This window comes from Doryrhamphus excisus, linkage group LG8 (genome assembly GCF_037039965.1).
Source record: "Doryrhamphus excisus strain RoL-2023G ecotype Guam linkage group LG8, RoL_Dexc_Guam_v1.1, whole genome shotgun sequence".
In the NCBI taxonomy this organism is placed as follows: Eukaryota; Metazoa; Chordata; class Actinopteri; order Syngnathiformes; family Syngnathidae; genus Doryrhamphus; species Doryrhamphus excisus.
Genome location: NC_136364.1, coordinates 5,001,805 through 5,014,383, shown reverse-complemented (window position 1 = coordinate 5,014,383; position 12,579 = coordinate 5,001,805). Strand labels below are relative to the sequence as shown.

At 36.1% G+C, this 12,579-nt stretch overlaps 1 protein-coding gene across 1 annotated transcript in view; it reads right to left on the bottom strand.

The window, feature by feature from the left end:
• Positions 1–12,579, bottom strand: part of b3glcta (beta 3-glucosyltransferase a) — a 69,026-nt gene that overhangs the window by 30,937 nt on the left and 25,510 nt on the right. The gene's annotated exons all lie outside the window — the stretch shown is intronic.

Genomic DNA, 12,579 nt, shown 5'->3' with positions numbered 1-12,579 from the left:
TTTATAAATAAATTGTTATTGTGATGTTAAAAAACCTTTCTTTGTCTTGTTCATATTGTGGTATAGTTGTTAAGATATTTGGTCCCAGTTCCACATGTCCAAAAGGAGTAGGAAGAAGCAAAGCTTACTAAATCCTACCCCTCCATCTGGTACTTTTACAATCAGTAACTGTTACATTTGTTCCCTTCCTGCTTTCCTAATATCGTTTAAGTTTTTATTTTTATATTTTTTATTTTTGTATTTTTTAAATTTTTAAATTTTTAAATTTTTAAATTTTTAAATTTTTAAATTTTTAAATTTTTAAATTTTTAAATTTTTAAATTTTTAAATTTTTAAATTTTTAAATTTTTAAATCAGTTACCATGATATTTGTTCACTTCCTGCTTTCCGTAATACAGTTTGTTTTTTTTGTTTTTTGTTTATTTTTAAATTTTGTAATTTTTTGTCCCGTATTGAAATAGTAGGTGATATGACCATCCAATGCCATAATGGGTACCATAGTGTCAATATAGTGATATATATAGTGATATATATATCATTACATATCGTTACATTTGGTCACTTCCTGCTTTCCTAATATAGTTTAAGTCTATTTAAAAATGTTTTTTAATGTTTTTAATTTTTTTATTTAATTTATGTCAACTACCTGCTTTCCTAGTAGTTTAAGTGTATTTTTTTAATTAATTAATTTCTTTATTTAATTTATTATTTTCTTTGTCATGTACCGAAATACGAGGTGCTATGAGCATCCAATGCCATAATGGGTACCATAGTAAGTGTCAATATAGTGATATATATAGCACATCATGACTGGTTCAAGACTCTTCATCCTTGTATTTTAGTCGGGAACTGATATTTCCCCGAAACTACTGATGATTACTAAAGGATGGAAAAAAGGTATAAAGAAACTTTGGTTTTCTGATGAAACAACGGACGACAATGGAGGCCTATGTCGGAAGTGACAGAAATCTACGACACCGTAGCCGTGCAGGCAAATACGGCTATTGTTTACAAGAACTTCCTGTACACAAGGCTAGTTATGCTAGGCTAGGTTTCCGCAACGGGGGTAGAGCTGATGTCAGTGCCTACCGGAGTCAGCGTTAATGGCGGTCGGTCAGGTGACCAATATTAAACATGCAATGTATTCTTCCGTGACGCACCCACTGTAGCTAGTCTTGCGTTTATGGATATTTTTACGTTTAAATTTATGGCTTTGTAACCCCAAAACGGTAAACCAAAGACCGACTACCGGTGGTGGATTACTGGTTGTAATCGTTACTGAATTATAAAACTTTCTGCAATTGTTTTCGGATTCTAACTGTTGTGTGGATGTGATGTCATCGGAATTCAGCGCATATTGCACCGTGTACGCCGTCACACATGACTGCGCTGCAGCTTTGAGATCATTGTTGTCATTAAGCCAGCTCACCGGCCACAATTCATCTTCATGTGACACCCGTTTAAAGGCGGGCAATAGTGACACTGCTCAGTGATGAATGACATTGGGTTTGCACAAACAAGTCCACATTAAACCCCCGCGGCTCCCACGCCTTGTACAATCCAAACGGAACCAAAGGCAACAAAACAGATCTGTCATTTTGTCTTTGGCTCCGCGCGTTTACAGATGACAACCCCGAAAAGAGGGAAGCCGACGCTCCAATCTAAACAGTCTGCACTGCACCTGGCTAGCTGGAATGACGCTGACAAACAGAACAGCTTTTCTTGGGGGGATTTACAGCAGGGAGGTGGGAGGCAATACCGAGGAGCAGAGTCGGAGAAAAAGCAATAGAGATGTCTTGGGTTTTTTTTTCTGCTCTTGACAGGCAGTTCGGATAGTCCGTAATCATTTGTAGAGAATAGTCATTCCTCCTTGGGAATCATGATGGTAATTTTCAGAAGAGGTCTTTTCAACGGATGGATAAATGATGCATCCCATAATCAGTTCCCAGTTCCACATGTCCAAAAGGAGTAGGAAGAAGCAAAGCTTATTAAATCCTACCCCTCCATCTGGTACTTTTACAATCACTAACTGTTACATTTGTTCACTTCCTGCTTTCCTAATATCGTTTAAGTTTTTAAGTTTTTTTAATTTTACAATTTTTAATTTTTGTATTTTTTGTATTTTTGTATTTTTTGTATTTTAATTTTTTTTAATTTTGTTAATTTTTTTAATCAGTAACTGTTACATTTGTTCACTTCCTGCTTTCCGTAATACAGTTTAATTTTTTTTTCCCAGTTCCACATGTCCAAAAGGAGTAGGAAGAAGCAAAGCTTATTAAATCCTACACCTCCATCTGGTACTTTTACAATCAGTAACTGCTACATTTGTTCACTTCCTGCTTTCCTAATAGCATTTAGGTTTTTTTTTTATTTTTAATTTTTTAATTTTTTAATTTTTTAATTTTTTAATTTTTTAATTTTTTAATTTTTTAATTTTTTAATTTTTTAATTTTTTAATTTTTTAATTTTTTATTTTTTTTTATCAGTAACTGTTACATTTGTTCACTTCCTGCTTTCTGTAATATAGTTTAAGGTTTTTTTTATTTTTATTTTTTCATTTTGTAATTTTTTGTCCCGTACCGAAGTAGGAGGTGATATGAGCATCCAATGCCATAATGGGTACCATAGTAAGTGTCAATATAGTGATATATATAGCACATCATGACTGGTTCAAGACTCTTTATCCTTGTATTTTAGTCGGGAACTGATATTTCACCGAAACTACTGATGATTACTAAAGAACGGACGACGAGAGGCTCATCTCGGAAATGACAGAAATCTACGACACCGCGGCCGTGCAGACAAATACGGCTATTGTTCACAAGAACAAGAATTGTTCACAAGAATAGTCGTACCTCCTTGGGAATCATGATGGTAATTTTCAGAAGAGGTCTTTTCAAACATGCTTCCTCCTGGGTATGCGATTAAAGCCAAGCTTTACAACGTTGCTGACGGCAGGGCTAATCAACAAGACAGTTCAAGGGGCTGCATTTTGAGAAAAGCTAAGCTACCAATGGCAAAAATGCTCTATGACAGGAGTGCTCTGCTGTGTTTAGGATTCTGCTGCAAAGATGTCCTTTGGTGTGAACAATCAAAAAAAAAATAGAACGAGGAGGCTGACATCGGATGGATAAATGATGCATCCCATAATCAGTTCCCAGTTCCACATGTCCAAAAGGAGTAGGAAGAAGCAAAGCTTATTAAATCCTACCCCTCCATCTGGTACTTTTACAATCACTAACTGTTACATTTGTTCACTTCCTGCTTTCCTAATATCGCTTAAGTTTTTTCATTTTTAAATTCTTTTATTTTTTAATTTAAATTTTCTTTTTATCAGTAACCGTTACATTTGTTCACTTCCTGCTTTCCGTAATACAGTTTAAGGTTTTTTTTTGTTTTTTTTTTGTCATTTTTTGTTCCGTACTGAAGTACTCGGTGATATGAGCATGCAATGCCATAATGGGTACCATAGTAAGTGTCAATATAGTGATATATATAGCACATCATGACTGAATGGTTCAAGACTCTTCATCCTTGTATTTTAGTCGGGAACTGATATTTCCCCGAAACTACTGATGATTACTAAACAACGGAAAAAGTTTGTTTTCTGATAAAACAATGGACGACAAGAGGCTCATCTCGGAAGTGACAGAAATCTATGACACCGCGGCCGTGCAGGCAAATACGGCTATTGTTTACAAGAACAAGAATTGTTTACAGAGACCATCTGGTACTTTTACAATCAGTAACTGTTACATTTGTTCACTTCCTGCTTTCCTAATATCGTTTAAGTTTTTTTTATTTTTGTATTTTTAAAATTTTTTAAATTTTCTAAATCAGTAACCGTTACATTTGTTCACTTCCTGCTTTTCGTAATACAGTTTAAGGTTTTTTTCTATTTTTTATTTTTAAAATTTTGTATTGTTTTTATTTAAAATTGTTTAAAATTGTTTAAAATTGTTTAAAATTGTTTAAAATTGTTTAAAATTGTTTAAAATTGTTTAAAATTGTTTAAAATTGTTTGAAATTGTTTACAATTTTTACATTTTTAAAATGTTTTTAAATTTTTTTAATCAGTAACCGTTATATTTGTTCATTACCTGCTTTCCGTAATACAGTTTAAGGTTTTTTTTTTTAATTTTGCAATTTTTTTTGTCCCGTACCGAAGTATGAGGTGATATGAGCATCCAATGCCATAATGGGTACCATAGTAAGTGTCAATATAGTGATATATATAGCACATCATGACTGGTTCAAGACTCTTCATCCTTGTATTTTAGTCGGGAACTGATATTTCCCCGAAACTACTGATGATTATTAAACAACAGAAAAAAGGTATAAAGAAACGTTTGTTTTCTGATGAAACAATGGACGACAAGAGGCTAATCTCGGAAGTGACAGAAATCTATGACACCGCGGCCGTGCAGGCAAATACGGCTATTGTTTACAAGAACAAGAATTGTTTACAAGAATCCATCTGGTACTTTTACAATCAGTAACTGTTACATTTGTTCACTTCCTGCTTTCCTAATATCGTTTAAGTTTTTTTAATTTTTTAATTTTTGTATTTTTTTAATTTAAAATGGTTTAAAATGGTTTAAAATGGTTTAAAATGGTTTAAAATGGTTTAAAATGGTTTAAAATGGTTTAAAATGGTTTAAAATTGTTTAAAATTAAAAAAGTTTAAATTAATTAATTAATCAGTAACCGTTATATTTGTTCACTTCCTGCTTTCCGTAATACAGTTTAAGGTTTTTTTTTTATTTTGTAATTTTTTTGTCCCGTACTGTTACATTTGTTCACTTCCTGCTTTCCTAATATCGTTTAAGTTTTTTTTATTTTTGTATTTTTTTAATTTTAAATTGTTTAAATTTTTTAAATTTCTTTTAAATTTTTTAATTTTTTTTAATTTTTTAAATCAGTAACCGTTATATATGTTCACTTCCTGCTTTCCATAATACAGTTTAAGGTTGTTGTTTTTATTTTATTTTTTGTCCCGTACTGAAGTAGGAGGTAATATGACCATACAATGCCATAATGGGTACCATAGTAAGTGTCAATATAGTGATATATATAGCACATCATGACTGGTTCAAGACTCTTCATCCTTGTATTTTAGTTGGGAACTGATATTTCCCTGAAACGACTGATGATTACTAAAGAAGGGAAAAAGGTATAAAAAGAACAAAGAGAAAATAGAACAACAGACAAAACCGCAAAAAGTCAGGTTCAGACGGCAAAACCAGGGTCAAAAACGTCGGTCGATTCCGCCTCTCGCTAAACTTTAGCCTCTGCATCTCCCAAAGGAGCCAACCTTTGGCAAAAGTCAAGCTTAGAGAGCAAATCCGCCGTCAGCCACCTCTAAATGTCCTTCTGCTGAGCTTGCTAAATGACCGACTTTGCCATGCGTGAGTGCATTTCTGCTCACGGGTGAGATAGCGTCCATGCCAGCGCGCAGGACATCAGCAAAGCCGGCAACAGCAGAGACTGACAGGCAAATCAGATAAACCATTTCCCAATCCCTCGTTGTGTAGATAAAAGTGTGCTCAGTGTCGAGGCAAAGGAGAGTTGAGGGGCAAAAGAATAAAGAAACAAATTAAGACTGAATTCCCCGGCCTCGGCTCAATACTAATGGCTTTCGATTATTCCTCAAACTGCATGGAGAAAAAGAAAATTCCTGTGAGCGTCCTTCCTTTTCCGCTATCTTCCATTGTGTCCTTTCCCTTTCAGGTGAAAATCACTGTCTGGCACCATCTCGCCACTCGTGACTGACCATGCTGCATGGGCCACGAAGGTGCATTCAATATTTCTATCGGCTTTGGTGTCAAACAAAACAAAAACACGTGTCGGTCAGGGATGACATCGAAAACATTTTCCTTTGATTGCTAAAAACTCATTTTCGGTATGCATGGGAATGTCTAAAGCAGGGGTCTCAAACTCAATTTACCTGGGGGCCACTGGAGCTAGGGTCTGGGCAAGGCTGGGCTGCATCAGGTTTTCCCAAAAAATAAATAAACAAATCAAGAATAAAGAAAATCAATCAGTAATAAATAAATAAATATAATAATAATAAAACAGCAAATAATAAAATTATTTAATTTTTTTTAAATTATTTTTTAAATGATTTTTTTCAGATTAAAATGAACAAAGCATTATTAGAGCCCTGTAGACATGACAAAACACGACTATAGTCACATTTATACTCTTTTTATTTACAACATATTGCGCAACTGCAGGGTCTTGAGACACATGCTAACTCGCAAACTAGAGAGCTAGCCACCTAAACGGTAGCCTTCAAGTTATTTCCTTTCAACTTAAAATAGCCAAAAACTTACCACTTCCACACGGATAGGGAGGATAACTATTAACAGTTATTTAACCTTTGACATGAACATTAATCAAACGTAATATTTTTTTCTGGGTACATGATAGCATACAGCATCCATATAAAACATTAAACTTTCATATCAAGGCGGGGGCCTCAAACTAGTGTCCTGCGGGCCACATTTGGCACGCGGGCCGCATGTTTGAGATCCCTGGTCTAAAGCATAACGTAGCTCTCTGACCACACGGTGATTTATTAACAAGTACAATGTGTCAAAAAGGACAGTGTATTTCCATTTGAAAAACTACATACATACTAATACTACACAGAACACCATCATCATGATAGCGTCATATCATGAATGTCATACAAGTATCAGATAAGTAACATTTATTTCCATAGCTTATTCCAAGCCGAACATCATACTTCAGTACGAGGTGATATATTTTTAAAAATAAAAATAAAAAAATAAAAAAGCAGGAAGTGAACAAATGTCATTTTCTACCGCTTTTTCCTCACGAGGCTCGCGGGGGTGGCTGGAGCCTATCCCAGCTGTCTTGGGGCAAGAGGCAGGGTACACCCTGGACTGGTGGCCAGCCAATCACAGGTCACATATAGACAAACAACCATTCACACTCATATTCATACCTATTTGTTGGGAGTGTTTTTTTTATTATTATGACATAAAACTACAATGCTATCGAAGAAAAAAAAACATAAAATCTCATTAAAATGTAATTGAAATATAATGAATAATAAAGAACATCATTATTAGTAGTAGTATTTGTAGAAGTAGTGGTAAAAGGAATAGTAGTATCAGGAATAATAATAACAGTGGTAATTATTATTATTATTATTCATTCATTTTCTACCGCTAGGGTCTATCGCGGGGGTTGCTGGAGCCTATCCCAGCTGTCATTGGGCGAGAGGTACAGTACAGTACAGTACACCATGGACTGGTGGCCAGCCAATCACAGGGCACATATAGACAAACAACCATTCACACTCACATTCATACCTATGGACAATTTGTCGCTAATTAACCTAGCATATTTTTGGAATGTGGGAGGAAACCGGAGTACCCGGAGAAAACCCACGCATGCACGGGGAGAACATGCAAACTCCACACAGAGATGGCCGAGGGTCGAACCCTGGTCTCCGAGCTGTGTTGTTTGCTATCCTCATTAAAATATGAAATCCTACAAATGTTTGGGTGGTTTTAGTTCAAGCAGACACTGTTTTTTCAGGTGCAAGTTTTGACAAATTCTCGCCCTTTAAAAAAAAAAAAAATTAAAAAACCCGGAGAAAACCCACGCATGCACAGGGAGAACATGCCAACTCCGAGGGTGGAATTGAACTCAGTTGTGAACTAGCTGTGAGGTCTGCGCGCTAACCACACAACCGCCGTACAGCTTGATATAAATTCATAATTAATGTTATTCATTCATTTTCTACTGCTTTTTCCTCACGAGTGTCGCGGGGGTGCTGGAGCCTACCCCAGCTGTCTTGGGGCAAGAGGCGGGGTACACCCTGGACTGGTGGCCAGCCAATCACAGTGCACATATAGACAAACAACCATTCACACTCACATTCATACGGGCGAGAGGGTGGAATCAAACCCTGGTCTCCGAGCTGTGAGGTCTGCACGCTAATCACTCGACCGCCGTGCTGCCCCTTGACTTAAATTTTCGGTAAAAATTGGTTTTAATTGCTCTTTTAGTCTCCTTAGGCAGAGGGTTCAGTTATTTATTCCTCCCCCTTCTGTCATTGTTTGCTATCCTCATTAAAATATGAAAACCTACAAATGTTTGGGTGGTTTTAGTTCAAGCAGACACTGTTTTTTCACGTGCAAGTTTTGACAAATTCTCGCCCTTTTCAAAGAAACCCGGAGAAAACCCACGCATGCACGGGGAGAACATGCTAACTGGGTGGAATTGAACTCAGCTGTGAGGTCTGCGCGCTAACCACACGACCGCTGTACAGCTTGATATAAATTCATATTTAATGTTATCATTATTATTATTATTTTGTATATGCCTCCAGTGCTGTATGAACGTGAAAAAGTGTACAAAAAAAATTATCTCAAACGAGCAACACCAGATACGTGATGAAAGATGCAACTCGGTTAAAAATGGTATACCTTTAAAATGTAACACTGAGGGTTCCTTGGGGGTCTAAAGTCAAAAAGCCTCGGTCACCTTGGAGCAGATTAATTCACCAGAGGAATCGGGAGGAGAAAAATACTGTGTTCCTTCGACCTCCCGACTCCTTTAATATTCCGGTGAAAGAGCTTAGGAGGGGGAAAAAAAAGACATTGAGATATATTGAATGAAATGAGACACAGGAGGCCTCCTCCTCCTTCTCATCTTCTCAGAGTGTGGAGCCTTCATCCTAAGACCGCCGATGTCTGGCCTCTGGCAAACTCAGTCTGCTCGCCATCTCCGCATACGAGGCTCGCCACCCCCCTCGGCGTGATTAAAAGGATCAAGGGCGCCAAAGTGAAATATGTTACGCGTTTGTAGGCGTGTGAGTGTACATATGCCGCACCGCCTGCAGCCTCTTTGCCTCATTAACACAAATCAATGATGACACTTCCTTCCAGCGACGGGCACGGCGGATGACGAGGAGGAGGCATGGAGGGCGCTCCTGTCATCTTCATCAGCGCGCCGTGCAGGTGTGTGGAAAGGTTTCATTACGTGTCTTTTGACGTCTCAATGTGAACATTATGCAACCCGCATACGGAAGAGAATCTCGGGAAGCACGAGGTCGTGTCAGGAGGAAGTCAGCATCTCCCCAAGAGCATCTAGATATCTTGTGTCAGCACCTTGACTAAAGGTACTAACCAGGAAAATAAATTTGTCAAAACTTGCACCTGAAAAAACAGTGTCTGCTTTAACTAAAACCACCCAAACATTTGTAGGATTTCATATTTTAATGAGGATAGCAAACAATGACAGAAGGGGAAGGAATAAATAACTGAACCTTCTTCCTAAGGAGACTTAAAGAGCAATTGAATCCAATTTTTACCAAACAATTTAAGTCAGGGGGCAGCACGGCGGTCGAGTGGTTAGCGCGCAGACCTCACAGCTCCGAGACCAGAGTTCGATTCCACCCTCGGCCACCCCAGTAGCCACGTTTATATGAGTTTGTCCTCTTTCTGAATGGAATCTTTCCGAAAACTGAAAAATGGTATACATGGAAAGCAATATTCCAATCTCTTGTCTCCATGCGCCGCAAAATAGTCAGGGCATGCCCAGTAAAACGTAAACATCAACATCACGTGATACCGACTTCCCCGAGTTTTTCTTTCACTTGTTGGAATAACTCCGTATTGCCAGTTTTTCCTTCGTCCAGTCTTGGAATTTAGTTTGAATCAAAAACAAACTTTCCTTAGCAGTCCAGTGCCGATTGCTCGAACCCGGGATAAATTTAAATAGGAAAAGATAAAATTCAATCTTGCTAATATTTTAGAATTAAACTCTAGACATTTTTCATATAGATATATGTATATATTTTTTTTATTAAAGTTTTTATAAAAAAAAATATTTATGTATTTTATTTAGGTTTTTATTAAAATATTAATATTATATATATTCTTATTTATTCATTTTATATTATTTATTTTTTTATTAAAATATTTAAAAAATTATAAAAATGTTTTATTTATTTATTTTTTATATATTAATAAAAACTGGCCACCCTTGGGCATCTCTTTGTGGAGTTTGCATGTTCTCCCCGTGCATGCGTGGGTTCTCTCCGGGTTAATTAGCGACTCCAAATTGTCCATAGGTATGAATGTGAGTGTGAATGGTTGTTTGTCTATATGTGCCCTGTGATTGGCTGGCCACCAGTCCAGGGTGTACCCCGCCTCTCGCCCGAAGACAGCTGGGATAGGCTCCAGCACCCCCGCGACCCTCATGAGGAAAAAAAGCGGTAGAAAATGAATGAATGAATGAATGAATAAAAGTGGACTTGTGAATGGCGTATATAAGTGTTTAGATTCTGTTCCACAGATGGCGCTAATGCACATGAAAGCTGCAATAAACAACAGAAGAAGAAAAACACCACGAAGAAGAACGCAGTCTGACAACTTTCCGTTTGAGCGGGTACAAGATATCTCAATCGGATTGGGAAACTGAATATTCCACCCCCATGAATCCCATTATATATTCATTGGGATTGGTACTTTTCTTTGGGAATGAGGTGTATACAAAGATTACATTCTTTCTGTTTCGGCAAATAAAACGAATGCAATATATTATATTTATATTTGGGTCCATGTAAACGTGGCTAACGTCCATCTAGACATTTCATATCAACTAATTGCCATTCCTTGTGAGTTATCGTCTCACCTTGACCACCCAATGAAAAATATCCGTCTCCACTCAAACTGTTACAGTTGCTACTTTGCAAGCGCCATCGCTCTTTCTTACCTTGAAATGCTATTAGTTTTAACGACTATCGTAATTACACCAGCACAACAGTCATGAAAAGGGAAAGCCAAAACATCAACATCTCTGTAGAACCTGGTGAAAATAAATGAATAAAAAACTGAGCATCCAAGGATGGAGGACAACCCGGACTGTGTACAAGTACCACACTTGTGCTCGCTACAGGACTCCTCATTTGAAACGACAAATGTGTTCTGAAGTCTAAATGTGCAAAGCGGGGGCCATGTGGAAAAAAGGAGAACAATGATTCTGCCAAGACACCGCCGTCTTCGCTCCCGAACCGTAATTACACGTGATGGAGACTGTCAATGTCTCATTTCCATACACTGCAGATCTGACTACCCGGCCATCCAAACATCATGAAGATTACTGCACGAAATAATCTTTGTCACCTCACCGACCCGCATCATGGAGACCAACTGAAGGTATCATAAAAACCCATTTCAATAGCGAGGACTTTGAGGTAGCTATTTAAAAAAAAAAAAAAAGCGAGGTGACTTTCAATCAGACATTCCTTGATTAATAATGGAGACTTATAATTGCCGTGTAGGAGAACAAGTGTGGCCGATTTATCTTCAGCTTTCCTCAGGAAATGTCACTGTCCAAATGAGTCATGTGAGGAGGGAAAAAAGATGAGTTAATTCTTAATATTACATTTAATATACTGTAATTACAAATGATAATTATATAATAGTGTCATGAGAATACTTTTATTTTTACTTATTATTTTTACTTTTTAATTATTTTATTTCTATTTATTTCTATTTTATTATTCATTTATTATTATTATTTTTTTCATTTTATTTTTATTTCTATTTTTATCATTTTATATTTTTTTCATTTTATTTTTATTTTTATTTGTATTTTTATAATTTTACTTGTATTTGTATTTGTATAAGGAAAAATTGGAAAGAAATCATTATTTTTTTTCCTTTTTATTTATTTTTATTTATTTTTATTTATTTTTATTTATTTTTATTTATTTTTATTTATTTTTATTTATTTTTATTTATTTTTATTTATTTTTATTTATTTTTATTTATTTTTATTTTATTTATTTCTATTTTACTTCTAAAATCTGGAGGGGATTAGAGCTTGGGGTGCGGCCTGTAGGCCACAGTAGGTCCGCCAACCATCTTAACCTGGTCCTCCGGGCAACATGCTGGCCTCCATTTTTAAAAGTGAAGAACGTTTTTTTTAAGGTTTATTAAAGGTTTTATTAAAATAGAAAAAATATATTTTTTTATTAACGTTTTTATTAAAATAAAAAAATATTTATATATCATTTATTATTTTTAAAAAAATGTTTAAATTATATTTATATTTATATATATATTTTTTATATTTTATACTTGTGAATAAAGTATAGAAGTGGTTCTAAACACTACAACCATCTTAACCTGGCCCTCCGGGCGACATGACGTGCAGTTCTATTGTGGCACGCTTAAGTCGGACAGGGAATAGTCAGATGCTAACTGTAACTTGTACAAAAAGGACACCCATATAGTTCTACCGCAAGGCATGCTGGGTAGTGTGGTACTGTCTCTCGCAATATTTTGTTGCGTTTGTTGCATTTTTGCTTGATTTGAGTTTGTCAGGGAAGTCGACATACTCTTAATATCCAATGTTTTATTGTTCATAGCTCATATTGTTGATACCCGGCATGCCTTGCGGCACTTAAAAATAAAACATTTTTTACGCGTTATGTTTGGCACTTAGCTGTTGTTTATAGCCCACGTAGAAGTTGATTTATGCTATGCGTTAACTTGCTGTGGATGTGATGTGTTCTCGATTCGTTCCAAC